General features: G+C 38.2%; 1 long non-coding RNA gene across 1 annotated transcript in view; it reads right to left on the bottom strand.

Moving 5' to 3' along the window:
* LOC122798191 overlaps positions 1–27,095 on the bottom strand; it is a 70,346-nt gene extending 43,251 nt beyond the window's left edge. Inside the window, exon 1 of the long non-coding RNA XR_006364224.1 lies at positions 26,976–27,095. This is a non-coding gene — a long non-coding RNA (uncharacterized LOC122798191). The remainder of the gene's footprint in view (positions 1–26,975) is intronic.
* Positions 27,096–27,459: the final 364 nt, after the last annotated feature.

The following is a 27,459-nucleotide window of genomic DNA, read 5'->3' as shown; positions in this document are numbered from 1 at the left end:
GCACTGAACCCCTTCCCTGCCTCTAAATGTCCTTAACTCCATCATGGTCATCAACTCCATAATCTTTGACAACAGTCTTCAATGATTACTCAAAAATCAATCAATGAAGGCAGACATTAAAATTTTATACTTTTTTGTTCAGAAAATGCAGACTGCTAATGAAAGACCCTTATTTTAGCATTATCCACAATCCTTTCTTAAGCAAAGAAGCTGAGAGGTGCGTGTTGTGTTCAATGTCTAGTTTGCTTCTTTATAGTCAAACTCTATCCCATTCTGTGCCTTGTTAGACAGACACACACACACACACACACACACACACACACACACACGCACACACACACACACACACACACACACACACACACACACACACACACACTCACACATGATACACAGACACACACAGACACACACACACACACACACACACACACACACACACACACACACACACACACACACGCACACAGCACAGGTTGCTTTCTTCTTTTGTTCAATTTTTTTTACGGTCATTAAACAGCAAAAAAGTGTTTAGCAAGAGAAAAAAAAATAACATTCATTTTTTTTTGTTTGTTTTTAGTTTGAGTTCAACAGCAGCTTTATATGAAAGTGGTGGACTTATTACCAGGTAAGTGGCACAGTGATGCAGCAGTTAGCATTGTTGCCTCACAGCAAAAGGTTTCATGTTTTAATCCTTGGCTAGAGTTCCTCCTGGGCAGAGTCTTTCTTCCCACATTCCAAAAGGTATGCAGTAAGTGGACTGGACATTCTAAATTGGCCATAGGTATGAGTATGTATGCAATTGTGGGGTGTGGAAGAAGTACAGTGACAGGGCAAGCTACCCAGCGGTGTAAACCTTAGCTCTAGATGATTGTCTCTGTTGAAGTGACACCCTAAACCCATGTGCAAAAATAGGAAAAAGGGGTTGTGGATAGATTTGTATATTAATACCCTGTTGGAGAATGTTCATTCTCCAGCAGGTAGCCAACATTCATGTCACCAATTGTACAAAATAAAATCATTTTTTTCATTAAGTCCTTGGAACTTGAATAGCTTCAAATGAAATGCTGTTCTCAGCCCCCCCAAAAAGTGTTTATTTGCCATTTTCTCTTTACAGGGTAGTGTCCTAAAGAGAGTTTTTTTTTATTTGTCTTAGGAAGGCTCCTTTAAGGATGTATATGACATTAATATGCTATGTATTTTAGAATTGTATTGAACAATCAGATTTACATCATTATATTATAAGCATATATGTATTTGGTAATTTGCATGGGCTATTAGACCTGAAGAAGCTCCTACATGGAATGAAAGCTCTAAACTAATGTTATTTGGAATAAAAGTACATCCTGAAGCCCTGGTGCATCTGCTAGCATTTTGCTTTGTAAATTTATAGCTTGTTTACACTAGTTGCTGATTCTTTCTCATCTTTTGGTTCGTTGTTAACTAACTGTACCGTAGCAATGCACGAGCAGTCAGAGAAATTGATTGTGATTAATGCAAAGACAATCAAGTGGATGACTACAAGGAAGATCACCCTAAAGAACACATTAGAGTGATTTAACTCAATTGGCCTTTTTCACAAATTACCCAGACAATGCAGAGGGAGAAATTGTTAATAGGGAAACAGGAAGTAAAACAAACGAGGTTACTACTATGAATGGTATTCCTGGGATTTATGGTGTTCATGGTGTTTATAGCAAAGCACAAAATAATTCAGCTTCTGGAAGTAATCAAGAAGAACATACTTCCTTAATGGGGGGGGATGGGAGACATGCAAGTGATGTAAAGTGTCTTAATAAACTAAATTAACAACAGGACAATGAAAAGAGAGACACAAGTTACTGGTTCTGTAATTGCAGGACACAAGGATTATAAAAAGTATTTTTGTTTGGTTGGCTGCATGAACCTGTGGACTTTATAAATTACACTGGACATGGGACTGTGCCCAAAGAATGGAGTGAGGTAAGAGAGTCACTATATGAAAAAATCCTGCAGTTTGAGAAATTGCTTATGCGTTAATGAACATTACATTACACTTGGATAATACATTTTTACTGAGATCTAGACAAGCAGGAAAGGTCTCAATGGGGTTGTTCATCTGGAAGTATCTGAATGGGCTTATGAACAGCACTTCTTCATAGAGACGTATTGGAATTATTTCACAAAATGGGATTGTAACTTGTTTATTTAATAATTAACAATAAAACAAGGAAATTAAAGGGCACTGAATTTAACATTAACAAATCACAGCATAAGATTATTAACTATTAACTTTTTTCCACAGTATGAACATATTATATGTTATTTGAGAGGACTAAGACTATTAAAGATAGAAAATCAAAGACATTTTTAAAGAGACTACCTTATGAAAAAGGGAGGTGTATCTATAACCATGTAATAATAATAATAATAAAAATAATAATAATAATAATAATAATAGTAATAATGAATACAATAATAAAAAAGGGAAGTAGAGGAAATTTAAAGACCTTTGGTAGTGAGGGAAAGAACAGTACAACTGTAGTGAAAATGTGGAAAATGTTGATAGTGAGGAAAGTTGCAATTTACACAGAGAAAATCATTAAAAAAAAGTATTTAACACATCATTGACCTCTACCACATCTTTCCCCGAAGCTTCAGGAGAGCAGGAACAATCACTGGGAATCTATGAATAAGCAATATCAATATCAATACAAACCCTAAGAGGCAGAGGTAGACTGGGTGGGGGTGGGAGAGTGGAATTTAATTTTGGTATGACAGATACTAAGTCCTTGTGTTTGAGGAAATGGTTTTAGATATTTAACTATAGAAATGTGGAGATTTGTAAACACCTTTTTGAGATATTAAGAAAAAGTTTTTACATTTGTTCCTTCAACAAATTATAACATGGTGGACACTGTTTTTTAAGTGTATTACAAGTATTACTGTTTTTTTTAAAGTGCATTACAATTACTGCTTGTTAAGTCAATTGAAAGCATGTGATTATTTTTTATTGGCAGACGTATTTAAACCTGTAAGGAATGAAATTTCTTTATTCTGAAGAAGGCCAGTGTGTTATGGCTGATAGCACTTAATCTTTGTATTTGAGCATTAAACAGTTAACGATATTTGGTGGTGTCCATTTCTTTTTCGTGTAGTGTTTTGTTTTATAATGGTGAACAATGTTGTTAAAAAAAAGAAAAATAAACACCTTTATTGAATTATCACTTGAGGCATAAGCAAACTTACATTTATATAAATGCAATAAAACCATAATAACACTCACATTTCCAACTATTATACATCACAGATATTGTTCTGTACAGTATAATTAAACCAATTACATAAATGTTCAATATCTGCTTTCACTTAAACCTCATTTAATCCTCCCAAACACTCTCCTGCATGTATTGTTCGCACAATTTCCATTTATTTTCTATGTAATTTACTCCTACCTACAATTTTGCCAAAGATCCAACTTCCTGTTCTTTTATCTCTATTATAGTATTCAATTTATCAAGTACAGTTGGTTTAGACTTTGACATTCACTTTCTAATAATTACTTTCTTGGCAGCCACCAGAATTAAAATTCCTTACTTTTGCTAGGCATTTCAGATCCTGTATTCCACCTCAAAAAATCATTTCCTTAGTATTTCTGATAGCATACTCTGTGGGAAATTATAAAGTCTGCAAACTCATCACACTCTGAGAACATATGTTCCCAGGTACCTCTTTCTTCCCCATGACACCTCCAACATTTGCCATCAACCTGAGGAAAAGTTCTTTGAAGTCTTCTTGGTCTATAAAAGTACCTATGCAAACATTTCCATGTAAAAATCCTAAATCTTCTACATTTTGTTGCATATTTGGGAGCCATACATATGTCCTAAATGTTTCTTTGAGAATGGCGTATCTAATCTGTCTTCTCAATCTTTTCTAACCTCCTTTGACTGATTCCTATAGTTACCATGCAATGCTTTATATACCCTATTAATTATGCATTTTTTTAAAAGCAGCTTCTGTTCTGGACAGCTAAAAACTCAACCAGCAACCAGTTCAGGTCTTTCATTTAAGATTCCCCTAAACCTTCCTGTTTGTCTATACTCTTGATATCAATCCCTGATATGGAAGGCAATCTCTAGCCTGCTGTCCAAATGTCTTCTTGGCCTTTTCCCATTCTATTTCCTTTCCCTCTCTAATTATTGGTTCCCAATACCTTGGTTCCTTTGCCAGCTTCTGCTAGTAAATTCCTGCCCCCTCTTGCCTGTTCTATGTACTCCTAATAGCAGTCAACCTTAACATCAGAATCTCCTTTCTCCATTCCTGTGTTGACTTAGTTCTTAGCATACTTTCTGCTACTTTATAAATATAATATTCTGTATGACTGCTCTCCTTAACGACTGGTGTAAAAAAAAAAAAAACACTCTTTCATTACTTCTTGAATCCCCCCCCCCCCAGCTTCTTCATTATCCCTTCCCACTTTGAATTGCAGCTTTCTGCTTGTGGTATGTATAAAAGGCTTAACTGTGTCGCTTGAAAATATCTCTTCAAATCAGGTGATTATAAACTTCCCTGTTCTTTTGCAAGGATCAACTTATCCCACTCTTCCCCTTCCAGTTAAAATCCCTCAACTCTTTAACAATTACTATCCACAACTTCTCCTCTGGTTGATAAGAACATGCTTGACTTGTGTATAAACCTAAAGGGAGTAAAACAGTTTTACTGCTTGTATCATCCTATCCATAGCCACAGGTAAGTACTTCCAGACTCTCAATTTTTGTATTATCTTTTTAGTCTCCTCCTACATCACCTTAACTGCCATAACAGAATCCTTTTTAATTCATATTACAAAGTACTTCATTTTATCATGTCCTCATAAATATGGGTATTGCTGAAACAATTCATGTGTGGGTACACTGTTTACAGCTACATCCTTTGTTTTATCTTCATTAATTTTATATCCTGAAAAAAAAAAAAACACAGAACTGTCTCAGAATGTTCCAAAACACTGACATGTCCTTATCTGGTTATATCAGGTACAAAGCAACATCTTTAAAAAAAGCCAACATTTCTTGAATACCACACCAATTATATTCTTGAATTTCAAAGTCCCTTATTTTGTTTGCCAATGGTTCTAAATATAATGCAAATAACAAAGTGGGGAAAGGACACCTCTGCTTGGTTCCTCTGTTCAGACACAACTTATCAGAGAGGAACTCTCCCACTTTGATTTTTGCCTCCGAACCCTCATATATCTTCCTAATTAACCGCATTATTGCATCAGGAAATACAAATGCCTCCATTGCCTTACTCATAAAATCTCAGCTTACTCTGTCAAATTCCTTCTCTGCATCAAGACCTATGAACAACAGCTTCCCTCTGGATCATCACTGTTCTATTAATGTTGTCAAATGTTTGCCTCCCCTCCACAAAACCACATTGATCCTTATAAATTCTGGCAACACCTTTGCCATTCTTTTAGCCATTATAGATATAAATGCTTTATAATCATGGTTTAAAATTGAAATGGGTATATATGAAGCTAGATATGGTTCTTTACTATATTTAGGTATTAGAGCACCAAACTTTTTAACACGGTGTCGGTGCTTCCTCCCCTTTTAAAATACTGTTAAACAAAACCTTTCAGATCTTTATCATTTTCTTCTCTCCCAGCATCCAAATGTCCAAGAGAATACGATCTATTCCTGGAGATTTTCCTACAGATTGGTTATACATCACCATTTTTATTTCATATCCTTCTATCTTAACTGTTAATTGTTGAGCCTTATCTACCTCTAACCTTGGGATATTTAACTCTTCCATAAATATTTCCATTTGTGCTTTTTCTTGATTTCTCCATGTTTCTGCTTTATACAAATGTTCATAAAATTTTCAAAATATCTCTAATACCGTTAGAGGATCTTTTGTTATCTTTCTTGACATCTTTCTTGTTATAGGCTTTCTAAGTTTGGCAATGACCCTTTCTACTTTTTGTTGCCTAAGCCATTATAACAAAGTTTGTTGTGCTTTGGGGTTATTATCAAAACAGTAGCTTAACAGCAATCTTCCTAAACTCCTGAATATAATCCAGGTCCTTCCTTATTTTTTCTTTAGTGTGCTGCTATTGGTGCTTTTCTTGTTCTGTAAGATTTCCCTTGTTCTGCAATACTTTAACTTTTCTCAGCCCTTTTAAATAACTCTTACTTTTTAACCATATCTCGTTTTCTTTTATTTATACCCTATTTTTAAACTCCAGTTTCATTTCATTACACACACCAGCTATAATTCTGGAGTACTTCCTACCTTTCCTAATAACTCCTGAATGATTTGCAATACCCACTCCTTAAATTCCTCTCAAGTAGATGGGGAAGCACCAATGTGTCATCCTTACTTCATTACCCTACATTTTTATCTTTGTAATTATTGGACCATGATCTGAAACAGTAATTGGATGTGTATCAAAGTACTCAATTAAATGCACATGTTCCTGTGAAATATAATTTATGTCAAGTCTAGCTCAGTTATTGCACCTTGGGGAATAATATGTAAATTCTTTCAGAATTCCTACTCCTGAATTAATGCTTTCCATACTAAATATTTTCAGAATTTTCTTCAGAACTCTACCCTCTTTTCCCTTCTAGACCCCCAGATACATCCTCATCCCTGCAAATCAAATTCCAGTCTCCACCTTTAAGTAATATTTCCTGCTGAAATCTGATTATTTTTCCCAAAATTTTTGAGCTCCATAACAGCAGTTGTAGGTGGAATAAAAATATATCCCAGCATAATCCTCGCCCCTTATCAGTTGCCCTTATTACCATTATCTACCATTATTGTCTTGTTTCCTCATCTATCAGTATTAGAGCTTCTCTAGCAGTAAAAATAAGCACTCCACTTTTTCTTTCTCCCAAACATTCTGCAGAATATCCATCCCGAAATCCTTTCTTTATCTAATTCACATGCTCAGTTCTTTTCAAATGCACCACATGTAGCATTGCTATTTGCAGTTTGCATTTCTTAATATAATTAATCTTTCCTTTTGTCTATACCTGTAAAACCATTCACATTCCAATACAATATGAAAAGTGCCACCATTATAAGAACTCATTATTCTCACCTATTATATATGACAGCTTTTTTAAATGTCTGTTTCTAGGTTTTGTGATACGTGCACCCACTAATGTTGGCAGATTAAACCTTTATAAATTTTCCCTATCACCAGCATTGGAACCTACATCACATTTTACAAGACTTTTTGTTTTAATGAAAAACCTCAAACAAAAAAACAAATACATCCTCAGAACCTGTTAACTTAATACAGACACACAGATCTATGTACATCTTCATATAATGTAGTTTAACCCTCCAAATAGGAACACTTGTTCCCATTCAGAAGGTTCAACTGCAAGCACAATAATTAATTAACCTAAACTGATGTTATCCATGCTAAGAAGCATGCTACTGCATGTGCTTCTACTTAAACTTTGTGCCTGTTCTTTTTTATCTTTATCCCCCTTCTAGATATGAAATACAGCTTGCAGCTGTCAGAATATCCAAAGAAAAAAGCTAGTGCTTAGCCAAATCCCAGTTCAGCAAGTGGATAAATCAGCAAAGCAAAGAGCGTCACTGGGAACTGCTGCTGTACGAATAACATAAAATGTTTATTAAAACACACAAAATAAACCAAGGTGAGCGCTTTCGGGCTAAGCCCTTCTTCAGACAAAGTGCTCTTACAAACATTACATTTTTAAAATAGGCATACACCAATCACTCTTCAGTAAATAATCCCGCCCTTCTCTGTGATTTTGCTTGAAGCTAACAAACCATAATTAAAAACACATTGTTACTACTCTATATTCAATAAAAAACATGCCTACTTTTAAGTGTTGGCTTCAAGGGTACCATGTCATTCAGCCCAGGTTTAATGTGGGCTGTTAGGTCTAAAATCCATTTCGATTCTATTGCTTCTGTCTTCAACCTAACATCACCCCCTCTCTTATTAACAAATACATTAGCAATCACCCTAAATTTAAATCTGTGTGTGGGATAATCCTTTACATGATTGTACAGTGCATTGTGTTCATCACAGTTCCTGATTGACGAAATATGCTGTAGTATCCTAACTTTAAGCATATTGTTGGTCTTGCCAACATAATATCCTGAGCATGATGTACAATCAGCCAGATACACCACATTTGTAGTCCTGCAAGTGGCTCTCCCCCTAAGGTGAAAACTCTTCCCTGTGGAAGGATGTATAAACACTGTTTCCCTATTGATATGTTTACAAGCCTTGCAGCTCCCACATGGGACAGTACCCAGCGACCTAGGTAGGCATGTGGCATCATTATTGCCCCTTTCGTGACAGAGTATATCCTTTAAGTTCTTATTCCTCTTATAACTAAACTGTGGGGAATCCCCCACTATATCATTCAAATTTCTGTCACTAGTAATGATGTTCCAATTCCTCCTAATGATGTCACATACCCCTTTGATGTTACTACCATAGGTTAACATTACCCTGGGTTTAGTGTCCTTCTTCCTAACTCTATTCTTGTAACTATTATGATTACTATGGTTATTCTCTGGCCTCGTTGTGACATCAAGCCATGGCCTATACTTACCCTGTCTGTTCCCACTACCTCTTGCTACTGCTGTTTCTACTAAGTCACATCTATATCCTCTTTCTTGGAAACATTCCTTCAAATTGTCTATCTCTCTCTCAAACTGGTCATCCATTCGACTGACCCTAGAGATCCTGCCAACCTGCCCTTCCACTATGTTAGAAAAAGTGAACCTAGGGTGCATGCTATCGAAAGAGAGCAATGAGTTCTTCCAACTCTCTTTTCGATATAGTCTAGAACTAAAACCTTCAGGTGTAAGTTCTATGGTGACATCCAAGAAATCCAAAGCCTTGCGTGAGCTCTTGATGTCAAATCTCAGGAAGGATGTGGTGGAATGTAAAAATTCCAAAAAGGAAGTTAACCTCTGTTCGTCCCCCTTCCATGCAATAAAGATGTCATCTACAAATCGTAGATAGACCCCTATATATGGACTCCAATCTCTATGGCTTAAGACATGTTTCTTTTCCCAAAAGGAAAGAACTAGGTTAGCGTAAGAATTAGCACAGGGGGTACCCATGGCTACCCCCTGTGCTTGCCTAAACACTGAACCATTGCTCAAGAAAACATTGTTCTCCAAGACCAGTTTCAGTGACTCCTGTATAAGGAAAAGTTCTCTCTCTGCAACACCCACATCCTTCAGAACCCCTACACAGGCTGCTATACCATATTCATTGCCTATCACCGTAAATAGACTATGTACATCTAAGCTTACTAATATGATGCCCTCATGGCAACCTTCTCTATTCATTTCACACAAAACTCTAAGAAAGTGTGCAGTGTCCTTCAAAACATTATTCATGAGATCTACGTAAGGTCTAAGTGTGCATTCCAACCATATTGACAAATGCTCCGTCACCCACCCCCTACCCAATACTATGGGTCTAAGGGGTGGGTCAGTCAACAATTTGTGCACCTTTGGTAGGGCTTTGAACACTGGAATGACTGGTTTATCTACATGAAAAAAATCCATGAGATCTTGGGTTATATACATGTTAGTATATAGCCATTTAATACGTCCATGTACTTTACTGATAATGTTCCTGACCTCTATTGGATTCAGTAACAATATACATCTTTTTCAGATAATAACCCTGATATCCTCATGTTATACCAGTCAGTATCAAGAACCACTACAGCCCCTCCTTTGTCTGCCATCTTTATCGTTAAATCTTGATTCTTGCTAAGATTTTCTAAGGCTCGTCTTTGCTCAAAATTTAAATTATGAAAACGGTCTTTCCCTTTTTCTTGCAAAAACATGAATAAATCACTTTCACATTTGTTAATAAATAAATTGAGTGCGGGTGAAAAAGGTGGAACATAGCTACTGGGTTTGCGTAGGCCCACACTAGAACCCTGTGCCCCTCCATAGATCTTACTCAACATAACCCTGCGACAATATAACATCAAATCCAGCACTACATCACTGTACATGCAAACTTTGCTTGGTACAAACGTCATCCCTCTATTTAAAAAATATGTTTCAGCTGCATTCAACACATATTTAGATAAATTAAATACAATACCATAAGCAATACTACTTGAAGTCAATTCAAAGTCCTTCTTTTGTTCACTGAGTCCCTGTCGTCGCTCCGCGACCGCTTCCAAGGGCCCTTCCTCTTCACGTTCGTGGGCAGCATGCCCAAAAAATGTTTGTAAGAGCACTTTGTCTGAAGAAGGGCTTAGCCCGAAAGCGCTCACCTTGGTTTATTTTGTGTGTTTTAATAAACATTTTATGTTATTCGTACAGCAGCAGTTCCCAGTGACATTTTTTGCTTAGCTGTCAGAATATATTAACTTTTAGCCTTAAAGAAACAAGTGTTCTGGCTTTTTATTGCTCTACTATCAGCTTGTCTCTATGGAGATGTAAGAGAAAGCTGAAACATTTATTAATAAACCAAAACTTATTGTATTCAGTGTTCTCTTATTTATTGGTTTCTACTTAAAACTTCTTGTATAGATTCATAGTTATCTTTTTCTTTCCTCCTCCCTCCACTTTGTGTCCTTCCAAACATCAATGACATGAAGTGAGGTAAATGCCTTTCAGTTCCCAGCAAGTTTAACAAAGTCAACAAAAGTCCATTATTCCTACTTTTTCTTATACAGCCTTATTTCACAAGTGTGATTGATGCTTTGCAGTCTCAAATTTATTCTCTAAGTTCCATGTTGTTGGTCTTCTTCCTGTACATCTCATCTCCCAACTCGAGATTCTGGTTGAATCCCAGGGTACTCCCAATTTTTCTAGTCAATGCCTGGATATTCAGCTCTCTCACTCTCTCAAGCATTTTCCTTTGGAACAACTGAAAAGGTTCCATTGGAATAGTTTCTCCATCTGCATTATTATCAGAAGAATGAGAAGCAGAGTCTCCTTCTGCTTGATGGCCCAGTTTTTTTTTTTTTGTTGGACAGTCTTTTGTATTTCTTTCTTAGGCTGCTCTGCTTCAAAAAATGACTTTGATCCTTCAGGAAAAAAATATTCCGAAGACAGCTGATTACAGCAACTTGAATCTCACTGCTTGACATTCCCTGATTGATGTAATAAATGTGTTTCTCTTCTACCTGGTGTACAGTGAATAATCATTTTCCACAAACACTCTATTGTCTCCAACTTTTAATACTTTGCCCCTTTGCCACAGTTTTGTCAAGATCAATTCTTTCTGCTGGTAGGTTTGCATAGTTTGCATACAAGTCTTGGTTGCTTTCTTATGGGCAGATTTTAATTAACAGTTCCTGTTGTGGAATACCAGCACACTTGCTTATTTGTGCCTTCATACAGTTAATACAGTCTATTCCTTCTACTTTCTCTGGTACATCAGAATATCTAAGATTTTCCCTATGTGCTCTGTCCTCTAATTCTACCATTTTTTGAAACATCAATTTTTGAACAGTCTCATACTTGGCCAGCCTTTTCTTAATTTCAACCTCTGATTTTTTTGCAGTTTTATCAGCTCATTTGAATACCTGTTAAAGCTTCTTCCATTTTTCCAGCCTTTTTTTTTTTTTTTTTTTTTGAGTTGATATACTCCTTCAGTGCTCTGTTTATGTTAATCATCTCTGAGCACATTTGACTTATTTTTTAACTCTAAATTACTGGAAGCCATATCTTGCATTCAAACTGGAACTTGAACTACTTAACAGCTGTAGAATTCTTCACAGTCAGTATTGCCTCTTCACCTTTTCTAGCTGACTTTCTTTCAGGCCTTCTTAGTTTCTTATTGGCTAGGATCCAGGCAGTGTACTTACTAGACAGTTGGTGAATTTACTAAATGTGACAGAGTTCCTGTCCCTTATCTTTCAGTTTCTTATTTCACACTGTGAGAGTTGAAGTTAAGCTGTCAATCATTGTGCAGCCACCTTGTAAATTCCCATGGTAGGCAATATTGTTGAGTTAAAACAGTACATTAGGAATGTAATGCTGGCATATTATTTGAAGAACAAGCAATGAAAATCATGATCTGCACAGTATACTGAATCCAACAGTAGTACAGGCCTTATTATTTGAAAGATTTTGTGAAAGTGACTTGACAGCTCTTGAACTGGATGGTTCTACATATAAATATTACAGCTTGACTAAGGAACAAAACAAATTACTGAAACAATTTTCATGGAATAGAAATATTACAATACAGAAACCTGATAAAGGCTGTAAGATAGTACTGATGAACGTGATGGATTATTGTTGTAAAATGTATTGATGAACCCAATGGATTATTGTTGTAAAATGTATCAATATTTGGAAAATTATCTCTTTTAAAATGATTTCTAGGAATGAGATTAATATTTCACATGGCAAAATATATATTTTGCTTATGGAATTGAGGAGACAATGTTTTGTCACCTGATTGTGATAAATATTTGGTTGTTAAAATTGATACCTGCCATTTTTGGCATGTGTAAAGACCATAAAAATGAATATGACCCCCACACACACACACACACACACACACACACAGCAACCCACAGTAGCTACTTTGGAGTTCAAAGAGAGAACCACTAGTAAAACAGGTGGATAATAAATTAAAGAATTTTTTAAGGACAAAACTCATGTATTGAAAGACCCATGGCATGTTTAGCTGAAATAGCTTCCAGTCCTTGAATGTACATTTTGTAATAGTATATATAAAGGATTTTTTTTTTTGATTATACCACATCAGATTGGATTAGATTAGTTTAGGGAGGCCTTGGTGATTGGCACCTGTTTGACACATGAAATTAGTAGCTGATATGATGGATATGGGGCTATTAAAAAAATTGTTTTCTTTGAAGGTATCATAAACTAGTTCAAGGGGTAGTCATGGGAGCTGCTTTGACAACTGCGTTTGCAAATATAATACTCTGGTTTTGGGAGAAACAATATGTGATGGGCAGTTGTTATTGGCAAAAATTAAGTTGAAGAATAGGAGTCAGAAATCCACACCAACAATACTTTTATTAAGCGCTTTTGTCTCGTAGTAGAAACTTCATCAGAATCTGGATTCAGGATTCTGATGAAGTTTCTACTACGAGACGAAAGCGCTTAATTAAAGTATTGTGGTGTGGATTCCTGACTCCTACTCTTCATTTGTATTTGGTTTGGTGGATTGTGATTGGTAATTATTTTTAAGTTATTTTTGGAAGGCATAGTGATATTATGGAAAGGTGTGTATATATATATATATATATATATATATATATATATATATATATATATGTAATTAAGATTAATATGTGTTTGTATTTCATGCTGCATGTTTACAGAGTTTTTAACAAATATTTTTAAATGTAATGTATCTTAATAAAGTATTAATAAAATATTGAATTAGTTTATATTAATTATATTTTCTTAGGAAGGCTTATTTAAGATTATACATGATATTAATATTCTATGCACTTAAGTATTTTATTGGACAATCAGATTAACATCATTATATTGCAAGAATATATGTATAAGGTGATTTGTATGTGTCATTAGTTCTTTAGAAGTTCCTATGTGGAATGAAAGTGGTGCAGTGATTTTATTTGGAAGCATTGGTGCATTGGCTGGCATTTTTCTTTGTGCAGTTACATCTTTGGGATTACTAGCAAAGAGGTAGCAATATCTCAGGCGTGCTGCATTATACATGCACATTGACAAAGTACTTTTCTTTAACATCCACATCCCACCCACACCCCAAGTAAGGAAACCTCCATAAAAAACTTCTCCAAAGCCAACTTCATGCTACTCAAGTCAGAAGTGACAAACTTCATGACACCCATGCAGATGGGAACTGAAAGTTTGACTGCTGAATCTTACACTAAGGCACTGTACGAGCACATCCACTCATGCATGAATCATGCCATCCCAAATAGAACAAAGATGCTCTCCTCCAAAAAAAGGAAGCCAATCTGGTGGTCCCCTGCCATAAACAAACTATACAACAAAAGGAAGAAACTGTTAAAGAAAACAGGAAAATCCCAGGATGAAAAAAAAACTCCCTTACCAGCCTCAATAAGAAGCTGAGATCCCTCATAAAATCCTCCAAAACTAGTTATGAAAATAAAATTGCCAAAGATTCCAAAGACAACCACAAGGCATTCTATAACTATGTCAAGAATCTAAATGGCAATGCTCAGATCTACTCTGAGCTACAACACAATGGCATTAAATATACTGATCCCAAGGATATTGCCAATATCCTGGCAGATCAATTCAGTGCCAACCTCACTCCCCTCTTACCCCCTAAACAGCCCATCTCAATACTGGAAGATTGCCAAATTCTGGTAATAACGGCCACACAGGTAAAAAAATGCACTCTTCAAAGCTAAACATACAGCATCCATGGGACCAGATGACATCCCGGGCTGTGTATTACATGAACTACAAACTGAACTGGCACCTCACCTAAGTGTCATGTTTAATCATAGCCTCACCTCAGGCTTCATGCCCACTGAGTGGCGCACAGCTGCAGTTGTCCCAGTCCACAAGGGAGGATCCACCTTCGATCCTGGGAACTATTGCCCCATCAGTCTGACGAGCTTGATCTGCAAGGCCATGGAACGTATTATCATGGAACTTATAAACAAAGACATTGGCAACCTTCAAACACTGGACCCCACCCAGTTTGGGTCTGTGAAGGGCCGGTCTCCTGAACCTGATTGACTTCTTCAAATTAGTCACCAGAGCCGTGGACGAGGGTAAGGCGGTCCACACAGCCTATCTGGACCTCACCAAGGCCTTTGGCACCATCCCCCACTCTGAAATCAGTTACTAAGCTGGGCATTAATCCCTAAGTCACTCGATGGGTTGCCAACTGGCTTACTGACAGAACCCACACTGTAAAAGTAGCTGACTCCAAATCCAGCTCCAGACAAGTGACAAGTGGAGTACCTCAGGGTTCAGTCCTGGGACCGCTCTTGTTTGGCATCTACTTCTCTGAAGTACAAGCCAACACTAAGAGACTCTGGCTAACAAAGTTTGCAGATGATTGCAAACTGGGAGCCATTATTGACTCCCCAAATTATGTGGATACTCTACAAAAGGGCCTTACAGAAACAGATGCTTGATGCCAGAGCCATGGGCTCAAGCTCAATGCCAAGAAATATATCGTTATCCCTTTGGGAAAAAACATGTACCCATGAATTACCACATAGGTGGCAGTACACTAAACACTGAAAGTGTGATAAGAGACTTAGGGACACAGGTGGACAGTGGTCTCACCTTTGATAACCACATCGCCACAACAGTCAGGAAATCCTTCTATGTGGCACACCTTGTCATTAAGGGATTTTCATCCTGAAAAAAGGAAGTCATTGTCCCACTGTACTCATCCCTCATTAGACCCATTATACAATACAACGCCCCATTTGGTATTTACCTCTCAAGACATCTGCAGCAACTAGAAAGGCCACAGAAATACCTCACTAAAAGAATCACAGGCCTAAAGCAGATGCCCCATGCTGACCGTCTTAAAAAACTCCAGCTATACTCTGTTGCATATCGTCTACTCAGAGGCGATCTCTGCTTAACATACAAGGCCATGTCAAGCCCAGAGCTATTGGACAGCTACACTTAAAGAAATCCCAATCCCTCAGATACACACACTCCAAGGATCTAAACCTTGTCATCACAACAAACAAAACATGCTGGAGGGATAGGTTCCTGACCCAGAGACTCCCCAGACTCTGGAATAGACTGCCCATACATGTCAAGCAGAGCACCTCTTTGGCCCTCTTCAAAAGGAACCGTGATGATTGGATGGGAGAAAGGAAATTCACCCCGGGGATCACGCCAGTGGCCCTGCTGAACAGAGGCCCAGGGAAGTAAACTGTGTGGGAAGAAATAGACAGGGAATTGTTATGGCTAGGCTTGTATAGGCCCTAGGGCCGATAGCCTAGTACCAACCTACGAACCTATGAACCTATTAAATCAGAAACTGCTGAAGGGTGAATTTCAATATAAAAAGTATATTATCCCCAAAATAAGTACATTATCCTAATATTTTAGGTCACTTGACCTTTGAAAAGCTATAAATGGTAAAATAAATTCACAGACTAAAGGAAAGGGTGACTATGTACAGAATCAGTCACTCTTCTATGCCAAGCTGTAGCAGTGATATCCTGAATGACTGGTGATCTATTCACAGACTTAGAATTTTGTTAGAACATGGGTCTATATTAGAACACTGAAGTTTCAGAACTTCAAATGTTCTAATATCGACCCCTATACAGCGAACGCTGAAAACATCGAACATACAGAACAGCAAATTTTTTCCTAGGGAAAGAATCTGCTGTTCCAAAACACATACACACAACACAAGCACACCAAACAAACAGCAATCCACACACATAGGTTCATTTTAAATCGAGTTGCTGGCTACTGAGATTTGTCTGCATACATCAACTGGACATAAGCTGATTTAAGTATATTTTCTGCACTTTTTGTGGTTTTATAATTTGGACTGTGATTCCTCATATCTAGCTCTGTTGAAACTGTCTTGAGTGTGTCTCTGAAGCTCTGCAGTAGTTGTTAGACTGCTTTGAAATTCCTTTAAGTGTTAAAACATTAAAATCTGTGTTGTTACATTTCTAGTAATCATTTTAAATCGAGTTGCTGGCTACTGAGATTTGTCTGCATACATCAACTGGACATAAGCTGATTTAAGTATATTTTCTGCACTTTTTGTGGTTTTATAATTTGGACTGTGATTCCTCATATCTAGCTCTGTTGAAACTGTCTTCCCCACTCCCCCTCCCTGTTCTTGGTTGTAGTTTAAATTTGGTGGCTTTTGCAGTGCCCGCCCCACTGTAGATTTGATCTAGGACACTCCCCAGTCCCATCTCTTTACCGCATTCTACCTAATAAACCCTTTCTGCACTTGCTTTTAGTCCTTTTTAATTTAATTACATTTTTTCAAACTGTGTGTGGAATAATATTGCTACATACTCAAGTGTGTCAGCTTGCACTGCATGTGAATTGTTTTTACTACTGTTTTTGCTACTTTTCTGAAAAAAAAAATGATCTGCTTTTACTGTATTTGTGTTTCTTCCTACTTTATTTTGCTTTTGCGTCATCTTAAAAGTACTCAGTTGTATTTATTACTTCTTGGTGTAACTCATTCTAAGCCTTTTAGTTTAAGCACTTGGGCTTCAGACCAGTTGTTTTACATTAAGAAGGTTTGTGGTCTGCACTGTAGTGGCAGGACAGGTAGCTTACATCCTTCTAAGTTGGGAACTGCTGATTGAGGGCTCAGTGTCAGTTATTCTAGAAGTGTATTAATTCTGGTTTAAGCACTTGGGCTTCAGGCCAGTTATTTTACATTAAAAGGGTTTGTGGTCTGCACTCTTGTGGGAGGAGAGGCTGGACTCTGCCCTTCTGAGCTAGGAATTTCTGGTTAAAGGCTTATAGTGCCTGCATATTTGAACTGCTTCTTACTGAAATTGGTACATCTTGTTTGCTGTAGCATAGACTAGATCCAGGCCTGCTGAATCTAGCTTTGTTTGTATAACTTGAGCACTAATCCAGGCATTCTTCAAAGTATTCAATTGTATTTATTACTGCTTGGTAGTAACTTGATTAAAGTGTAGCTATCATTCTAAGTCGTTTGGATTAAGCACTTGGGCTTCAGACCAGTTGTTTTACATTAGGAAGGTTTGTGGCCTGCACTGTGGTGGCAGGACAGGTAGCTTACATCCTTCTAAGTTGGGAACTGCTGATTGAGGGCTCAGTGTCTGTTGTTCTAAAAGTGTATTAGTTCTGGTTTAAGCACTTGGGCTTCAGGCCAGTTATTTTACATTAAGAAGGTTCGTGGTCTGCACTCTTGTGGGAGGAGAGGCTGGACTCTGCCCTTCTGAGCTGGGAATTTCTGGTTAAAGGCTTATAGTGCCTGCATATTTCAACTGTTTCTTACTGAAATTGGTACACCTTGTTTGCTGTAGCATAGACTAGATCCAGGCCTGCTGAATCTAGCTCTGTTTGTATGCTTGTTGTTTGTTTGCTTGTTATTTCCCTGAAATGCTAATACCACCTAAAACGCGACTTTTCAGCGCTTCTGTGGATCCCTAGTGATATCTGCATTGCTTACTGTACTCATTTCCTTGTTTCACTTAAAAGAAAGTTACTGTTTGTCGTTTTTGCATTTAAGTTACCTGTAACACATTGCATTTAAGTTACCTGGCACTTGCTCACTAAAGGCACTTGCTCACTAAAGCAATTATATAAGTCAGCACTAAAAAAATTAAAAACACTACATTCTCACAAAGTCCTCTTGAGTACCTTGTTCCCCATTGGCCCTTTTTTTTCAGTTATAAAGGAATTCCCAATACTATTCTAGCATGTCCAAAGGTCAGTTGTCAATCTTCTCTCCGGTCCAGCTGGTGAATCTGGGAATCTTGAGGCAATGTTACAACTGCCCCATGTACACAGACAACCCTCTCCTCCTCCCAACAAATTCCAACACATGTGAGAGATGCATCCATATAGCCAAACTGGAGGCTAAGCTCTCTCAACTCAGTACTGGCGTAACCAGTCAGGAGGAGAAGGAAACCACACTCAGTACAATTCCAGTCTCACATAGACCTACCACGACAGCAAACCAGACACATAAACACACAAAAACATAATCGGAGGCTCTAAATAAAAATCTGCCTAAGCAGCAGAGACCTCCAAAGCAGACACCCAAGCAACCGCTACCCCAAAACAAAACACGTGCAACACATAGCTCACAAAGCCAGTGTGCCGAACAGTCACAGCCCTTAAGGCTAAACAACACACCTGATACACTTGTAATAGGTGACTCTATCGTCAGGCACACTGACGTCCCGCTCACCAGGCTGAACAAGAAGAAGGTCACAGTGAGCTGCCTGTCGGGCGCTAAGATCCACCACATAACACAAGCACTCAGGTCACTCCAAGGCAAATACAAATATGACACAGTCATTGTCCATGCTGGTGTGAATGACCTGAGATGTACTTTCCTGGACTACATGAAAAGAGACATAGAGGAGCTCTCTGAGCATGTGGCCCAGGCCGGTATGACCCTGACCTTGAGTAGCATCTTAACCTCACCAAGAATGATGCCACAATATGAAGACAAGATGATCAATTTCAACAATTGGCTTAAGTATTGATGTCATTCAAAGGGGATCCAATGCCTGTCAGCCTGGGATGACATGCTCGACAAGCCATGATGCTTCGTTAGGGATGGATTGCACCTGTCACCCCTGGGCTTTCGGATATTGGCAAAGGCTCTTGCTACCCCCATAGTGCCTTTTTTAGGCAAGGCTCAAAAGACAAACCCACCTCCATAGGTATCACAAAGGATAAGAAACAAAAACTAAGAGTAATGCTACTCAACGCCAGAAGTCTAAACCTCAAGATGCACGCACTCAAAACTCTCCTTAGCATGGAGAACATCGATATCTGTGCAGTAACAGAAACCTGGTTCAAGGCTCCCGAGAGCACCCCAGCACTACCAGGTTATACCTCATACCATGCTTTTCGGCCACAAAACTTGGACCGACCCACAAAAGGAGGGGGAGTATCAATATTCCTCAAAGATACCCACACCTTCAGGTTGGTGGCACAGCACAAAGCATCAGACACTATCCACGTGCAACTAACAGTGGGTAAAACTGCCTTCCAGTTTATAGCCTGCTAGAGACCACCCTCCCTAACCCAGGAACCCCACTCGGCCTTCCTGAGAACACTGGAAAATATGAAGGTCTCTCCAAACACCATTATATTGGGCGACTTCAACTACCCAAACATAGACTGGGAGCATTACTCTAGCTCCAACACCCTAGCCCAAAGGTTCCTAGAATTTATAAACTCAAATGCTATGGAACAACTTGTTACCACTCCCACAAGAGGGGAAAACATACTGGACCTGATCATCACCAACATGGGGACTCTGTGGTCCAGACCAGAAGTGTGTCCCTCACTGGTAAGATCAGACTATAAACTAATCTCACTGGATATTCACATCCCGACACCACCCCCTGCCCAGAAAACCATAGTGAAAAACTTCTCTAAAGCAAATTTCACACTCCTCAAAACTGAGGTGGAATCCTTCAAAGCCCCCGGGCCTGTGGAAAATATGGCCAAGACTGCAGAATCCTTTATAAACACATTCTATGAACACCTTCAGGAATGCATGGATCATGCGATCCCAAATAAAACCAAGACCCAATCCTCCAAAGGCAGACGTCCTGTCTGGTGGACCCCAGCCATAAACAAACTATACAATAGAAGGAGGAAGCTACTAAATGATAGAGCAAAATTCCAAAAAGGGAAGGCATCTCTGATCAGTATTAGCAAAAAACTACGGGCACTCATAAAATCTTCTAAGGCCAGCTTCAAGAGAAAAATTGCACAGGACACTAAGGATAATCACAAGGCTTTCTTTAGTTATGTAGGAACCTGGGTGGCAATTCCCAGATATGCTCAGAATTAGTCCAAAATGACAAAAAATACATTGAACCCACAGACATTGCCAACATCCTAGCTGACAGGTTCAATGCAAACTCCCCCCCCCTTCCCACCAAAAGGGCAAATATCTATCCCAGCAGAGTGCTGCCCCCCTGACATCTCAGATGCTCAGGTAAGAGCCGCCCTCTCCAAAGCAAAAAACACAGCATCAATGGGACCAGACGGTGTCCCAGGCTGCGTCCTACATGAACTCCAAGAAGAGCTAAACCCAAACATAAAACTACTGTTCAATCTCAGCCTTACTACAGGATATGTACCCAAAGAGTGGTGTACAGCAACTGTGGTCCCTCTCCACAAAGGTGGTGCCTCAACGGATCCTGGAAACTATCACCCCATAAGCCTGACTAGCTTGGTCTGCAAAGCTATGGAAAGGATCATCATGGACCTCATAAATAAAGATATTGGGGACCTACAGACACTGGATCCTACCCAGTTCGGCTTTGTTAAGGGCAGATCCTGCCTCTTAAACCTGGTTGATTTCTTTGAAACAGTCACCAAGGCCACTGACGAGGGGAAGGTGGTCCACACAGCCTACCTGGACCTCGCAAAAGCCTTCGATACAATACCCCACTCGGGCATTACAGATAAGCTCATCAGCTTAAATATAAACCCCTATGTCACTAGATGAGTTGCAAACTGGCTCAAGGACAGAACCCACATGGTTAGAATTGCTGGAGCCATGTCAGACTCCAAACCAGTTACAAGTTGCGTCCCACAAAGCTCAGTCCTGGGACCTCTCTTGTTCGGTATATATTTCTCATAGGTACAGGCCAACACTGAAGGACTGTGGCTGACCAAGTTTGCAGATGACTGCAAACTGGGCACCATAATCGACTCTCCAGCCGACCCAAGCATCCTCCAAAAGGGCCTCATAGAAACAGACAACTGGTGCCAGAGCCATGGCCTCAAGCTAAACGCCAAAAAGTGTATAGTCATCCCCTTTGGCAAAAACAAAGTGCCCACAAATTACCACATAGGTGGTAATCCATTAAGTACAGAAGAAGTAATTAGGGACCTGGGGACCCAAGTTGATAGCAATCTCTCATTTGACAACCACGTGGCCAAAGTGGTTAGAAAAACATTTTATATAGCCCACCTAATCATGAAGGGATTCACATCTAAATCAGGGGAGGTCATCGTGCCTCTTTACTCATCCCTCATCAGGCCCATAATTGAGTACAATGCCCCTTTTGGGATGTACCTTACCAGACACCTGCAGCAACTGGAAAGACCCCAAAAGTACCTCACCAAGAGGATCAAAGGGCTCAAACAGATGCCATATGCTGCCCGGTTAAAGAAACTCCAGCTCTACTCAGTGGGATACCGCCTGTTCAGTGGAGATCTGTGCCTGACGTATAAAGCCATGTCCAACCCGGAATTAATGGACATGCTGCACCTCAGAGAATCCAAATCCCATCGAGCTACACACTCAAGAGACTTGAACTTCAGCACTGAAATAAATAGGACATGCTGAAGGGACAGATTCATAACCCAGAGGCTCCCTTCACTCTGGAATAAAATCCCAGTCCAGGTTAGGCAGAGTCCCTCATTGACTCGCTTCAAAAGGAATCTTGATGAGTGGATGGGAGATCGTAGGTTTACCCCGGGTATCACTTCTGTGTCACTGTTTGACAGAGGCACAGTATACTAACCTCAAAAATGGGCATAGCAAAATTAATTTAAAATGGGTGGCGAAAGTCAAACACATTCTGGCCAGGCTTATAAATGCCCTAGGGCAGATAGCCTAGTATGAACCTATGAACCTATGAACATACACCTAAAAATCTTACATCTAACCCTAGACTAAACTGTACATACACCACTATCTACCCACTTACCTTAACCCAAACCCTAACCCTAAGGTCCGTCACTATCGCACACACACCTCACCCGCGCCCTAACCCTAACTCACCTACCCCTCCCTAACCCTCATGTCCATACAATCGCACACTTACCTGAACCCAACCCATAACTTTCCACCACAGTGCTGAAAATAGCAAAGCAACAGGAACGGACAACCAAATTCTTTCCCTAGGAAAGAATTCAGTTTTCTGTCACTTCGTTATTTTCAGCTTTCGCTGAATAGGGGTCGATATTAGAACATTCGAAGTTCTGAAACTTCGATGTTCTAATATAGACCCGTTAGAACATCATATAGTCACAAAATCTGATGTTGGATAAGGTATACATTCTCCAAATGAAGTACTTGTAGCTCTCTGTGCTACAGCAGAGGAGGAAGAAAAACAAATGGAAAGCTTAGGTGTCATTAGTGAATAATTGCAGCCTACAGAAGGTCTGAATAGTATGGTCACTGTTGTAAGAATGGCATGATTTGTACTTGTGTTGATTTACAAGATCCAAATAAAGTTACTAGTCCTTTATAGTACTAGATCCAAACTACAGTTGAGACATATAATGGTAGAAAATGAAGTTCCATACTGTGTATATTTAATTAATCATTAGGACAGATTCCTTAGGCAATCATTTGGGATTCCATCAGCATTATTATATATTTTTCTAAAGATGTGCTGCATATGTAGCTGAAGAGGCCTGAGTGTAGAAAACATATGTGCTAGTACATTAAAATGGTATAAGACACAAACTCTACATGATGAGGTAGACACAGCTGCATAATTTCATGTCAAAAAAGAGCCAAATCTAAAACAATTGCAAAGTAACTGAAATATATGGATCCTACTCTAACATCAGAGGGACAAAAATAGGTTGCAGAAACAGAGCAGTCGTGCAAATTCAAAGGTAAGAAGAAAGAAAACATTATAAAGGCTTCTAGACATAATTCATATCTTGTAAACGTTCCACATAATATGTCTGATATAACTATGCTCCTCAAGAAATATGTCAGAACAGGATATAAGTCTGTAAGTTGAGCTAGGAACAGGAAAAGAGTTAATAATGCACCAACGTTAAAATATTCTGAAGCAAATAAGCCATCTGCACAGCAATTAGATGACAGAATGGTAGGGAAGCTACAGTCTTAGAAGAGAGTAAACCACATGTATACTGGTCAGGAATTCTTATAAAGGTACAAAAATATATATGTACTCATATAGAAAAGGGAATGTTATGAATACATATGTATGACAGAAATGTCACAATGATGTCTACATTAAAGAAGTTCAGGTGGAAACAGATCAAAGCTCATCAGAAATTCATTATGAAGTGCTTTTGAGATTGCAGACAATGTAATTTCATCTACAGAACTGTGATCTGAAAGTGAAATGCAAAGCAGGCAAGAGACAAAACAAAAAACACAATGAGTAGTGCATATTTAGTACAGAATCATAAAGAATTGTTAGAATAATTACAGATTTTTTGTATAACGCAGCAGTTACTAATGAAAGAAGAAAAGAAATCACAGACTGATAGTTACACAGAAATTCAGTCTCTGAAAGATATTATCAAAAGCATGGGCCAAATGATAATCATCAGTAACAATGAAGTTTGATCTTATTTTTATTTAAGTAAGAAAAAATGTCCAGATCGAAAAGTTTATAAAACAATAACTTTCCATCAGCTGAGAAAGCAAGTGCTTGTTATGGCAAGGAATCACATCTGAGAATAGTAATGTGCAAAGAAAGAGTAACAGATACTGGCCGGAAATGTTAACTAGCATAAAATAAATAGTGCAGAACTGTACCATCTACAGTGCATTCAATAACAACAATGTAAAGCAGGTGTTAACTGACATACCCCATGACAGGCCTAGTAGAGAAAAGTGTCTTCATCTTGAAGTTGAGTCTGCATGTATGTGTGCAGACTGTGCCATCTGCATTATATATGAGAAGGACTTTGCAATTTCCTTGAAACACTGAAACTGCTAGAGCAAGTTCAAGCGTGATTTGTGCATTAAAGTCTTTATTCTCAACACAAGAGACGTATGACATCACAGTTTGTAATAGCAGTATAAAAGTTAGGAACTGAAGCACATGACATCAAACTTATTTGACTGCAATAAGCAGTGACATAAAGAGTGAACTGTCCAAACAGTAAAAAATTCTCATGAGAACAGTAGCAAACTTTAGGGGGACTGCAATCTAACCATTTTGCAATATAAGTACACTTTGGTGCAGGGACTTATTCCCTAACCAACGGACCTGAAAGTTAGCACATAATGAAGGAAATGCTAGAAGAAAGTTAGTAAAGAGGATAATACTCATAGTATAGAACCAGCATAAGAGTACAAGACAAATGAAAAGTAAGAATAACGATGACATGGGAAAATGAACAGCATAACACTAAAGCAGTTGGTAACACACAAAACCAAGGCCCTATGTTGTTTACAGAGGAAGATGGAAAAATAAAGTCACTAATGTCCAACAGCAATTTCTTTAAGTCCCAGTACTGCAAATCACTTGCTCTGAAAACCACTTTCCATGGAACTTGATTTTGGCATTCCCCACTGTTATGCAACTGCATAAAGTTAGGAGGTGTAGAGAATTCTCCAAACAAGTAAGTTCAAAGTGATTGTCCTCTGTTTACATAAAAAAAGCTTAATTTATTTTTGGCTGAAAGTGTTTTTCTCTGCAAGCGATTCATTGCATTCGGACTCACAAAAATTACCTTCATAGACTTAACATGAATCTCATAAAAAGAATGGCAATTTTATAAATCATTCAACTGATTTCAGTTATGTGAGACACATGTATGCAGAGCTTCTGGGATGGCTGCTTCAAATTGGAGCTCAGAAAACTAGACTAAGGATGCAAATTGCACAGGTTTTAATGGAAGAATAGATTCATCTTATTTCTCACATCACATGAACTCTGACTTTAGGCCTAAGTTTACAACATATCACATGAGCTTCAAAACAGTACAAATGAGAGGCCATTAAGTTTAATACATTTTCCTTGGAGCATATGGTACATGCATTGATCAAGGGCAGCTGTGTTGCAGAGAGATATGCAGGACTGATAGAATCCTTCTAAATGCTATATCTTTCATATTTTAACGAAGTGAATGGGACTCCATCAAAGTGCACTGTACATTGTATGGGTTGCTCCACAGATCCAGACCCACATGTTTTAACATATCAGTGGTTGTAGAATTCCAGGCATTTTTCGTCTCCATAGGATTACAAACTGCATTTCAAAAAAGGAACAGTCTTTGGAAACTCAATGTAAAGCAAGATAAAAAAAAGTGTTTCTGTGTCTCACAAAGGCCACAAAAGCAGGAAGCCCTTGAAATGTATGAATATGTGCACAGATCATTCAAAGGCAAAGACCATTACTAATTCTTAAGCTTGGATGTGGATATCAATTCTTGGGCAATCAGATAACACAATTCATGGCTACTTTAAATGATAAAATATATGCTGACATACAAATTTATAATATAAAATAATAGTAATACATACCAAGTAATTTTAGTTGAAGGAAAACAAACAGCAACTGTGGTGTTTTTGATTAACTGGTGTCTCTCATCTAATTATTTTTTTCTTTTTTATCAAACAGAATGAGGTGATGTGCTCTTAACCTTGAAATGTGCTGCAAGTAAGTTCTTTCTCTGACAGCTTTTTTCCAACAGAGTAAAATCTGTATGTACAAAGTAAGACTTTACTGTAAGCCGGTGTGAGGGTTTTTCATACCACTTGAGTTGTCAAAGACTACTGGATATGGATAACCTCTCACTTTATCTGTTTCTTTTTATCACTGGTCCCCTGCTGAAGACCATCAGGTTAGAGTATTACAGGAATCCACTGCTGATATGCATCATAAACTGCCTCTGTAGCCTGTGATTTTCTGCCTCAGATGACTACAACATGCTGCCTCAGTATGATAGAGTGTGGAGCTACAGCTCTGCAGCATCCTTCCTCTAATATTCAGAAGAGATTCCCCTTAGGCAGTTATTAACTTATAGTGAGCTATTTACTGCTTATCTTTTGAATATCTTATCCTTATACAAATATTAAAGAAATACTACCCTTTTAAGAGGTACGGTTGCACTAAAATACCACAGTACTTATCTTTCTAAAGAATCCAACCTTGCAAATGCATCACATTTTTTCACTTAAGCTGGCTTCTGCAACATTTGATTAAAAAAAAAAAAAAACATTATATAATACCCAATGCAATATTCCAGTGTAATTCAATGTAATATTCCAGGTGCATGTTATGGTGTTCCTTAGGAGTCTGTTATGTCTATCCTAAGCCTTTCTTGACTGCAACACTAAACTCATACCTTGAGTATTTGTGAGAAGCTAAAAACTTGAATGTAAAACGATGCATTTAAAAACTCATTGAGACTGCATTTCCTTTGTACCCATTTGTTCCCCTCTTGGACACTACAGAGTTTCACGGTCATTGTTCACTTAATCTGCCAAACAAAAGCTAAAAATGCCATATTCATTTTATAGCCATTATCTGGTGACTATTGTGGTAGTTAATGAAAGCCATCCAAGTATAATAATCCATTACCTTGTTACACCTGTCTTTGTTACGATGTAGTAGATTAAGCCAGTAATCGCACCCGCTCCGACTATGACTGCTATTACTATTCCGGCTATTGCTCCTGCTGACAGATGATGTAGCTCAGGGGCATCTATAATGTGAAACAAAAAATAATTTAGTTATTTGAAGTAGTCATCACAAATGAACATCTATTTTTTTTAGCCTGACAATGTCATGGATTAGATTTTTTCTAAGAAAAGATGAAAAGTGCCTTGTACATAAATATAATTGTCACAGAAGTACAATACAAGAAATTGTCACATAACAGTAAGTTTAGGTTTTATCCACATTATCTGCCTTCATTACAGCCCAGAAAGTTTGCCATCACAATCTCAGTCTTTGCCATCACTATCTCAGTCTCTATGAACACTAGTGCTTATCTCATGCCTGCATTCCTTTTAACATTGAAAGCAACAATGAATTAAACATGCTGGAGGGATAGGTTCCTGAC

The sequence above is a fragment of the Protopterus annectens genome, chromosome 3.part1, assembly GCF_019279795.1.
Source record: "Protopterus annectens isolate FY-2018-M chromosome 3.part1, PAN1.0, whole genome shotgun sequence".
NCBI classification, from domain to species: domain Eukaryota; kingdom Metazoa; phylum Chordata; order Ceratodontiformes; family Protopteridae; genus Protopterus; species Protopterus annectens.
The sequence above is the reverse complement of the archived record's forward strand: the minus strand, read 5'-3'. Positions and strand labels throughout refer to the sequence as shown.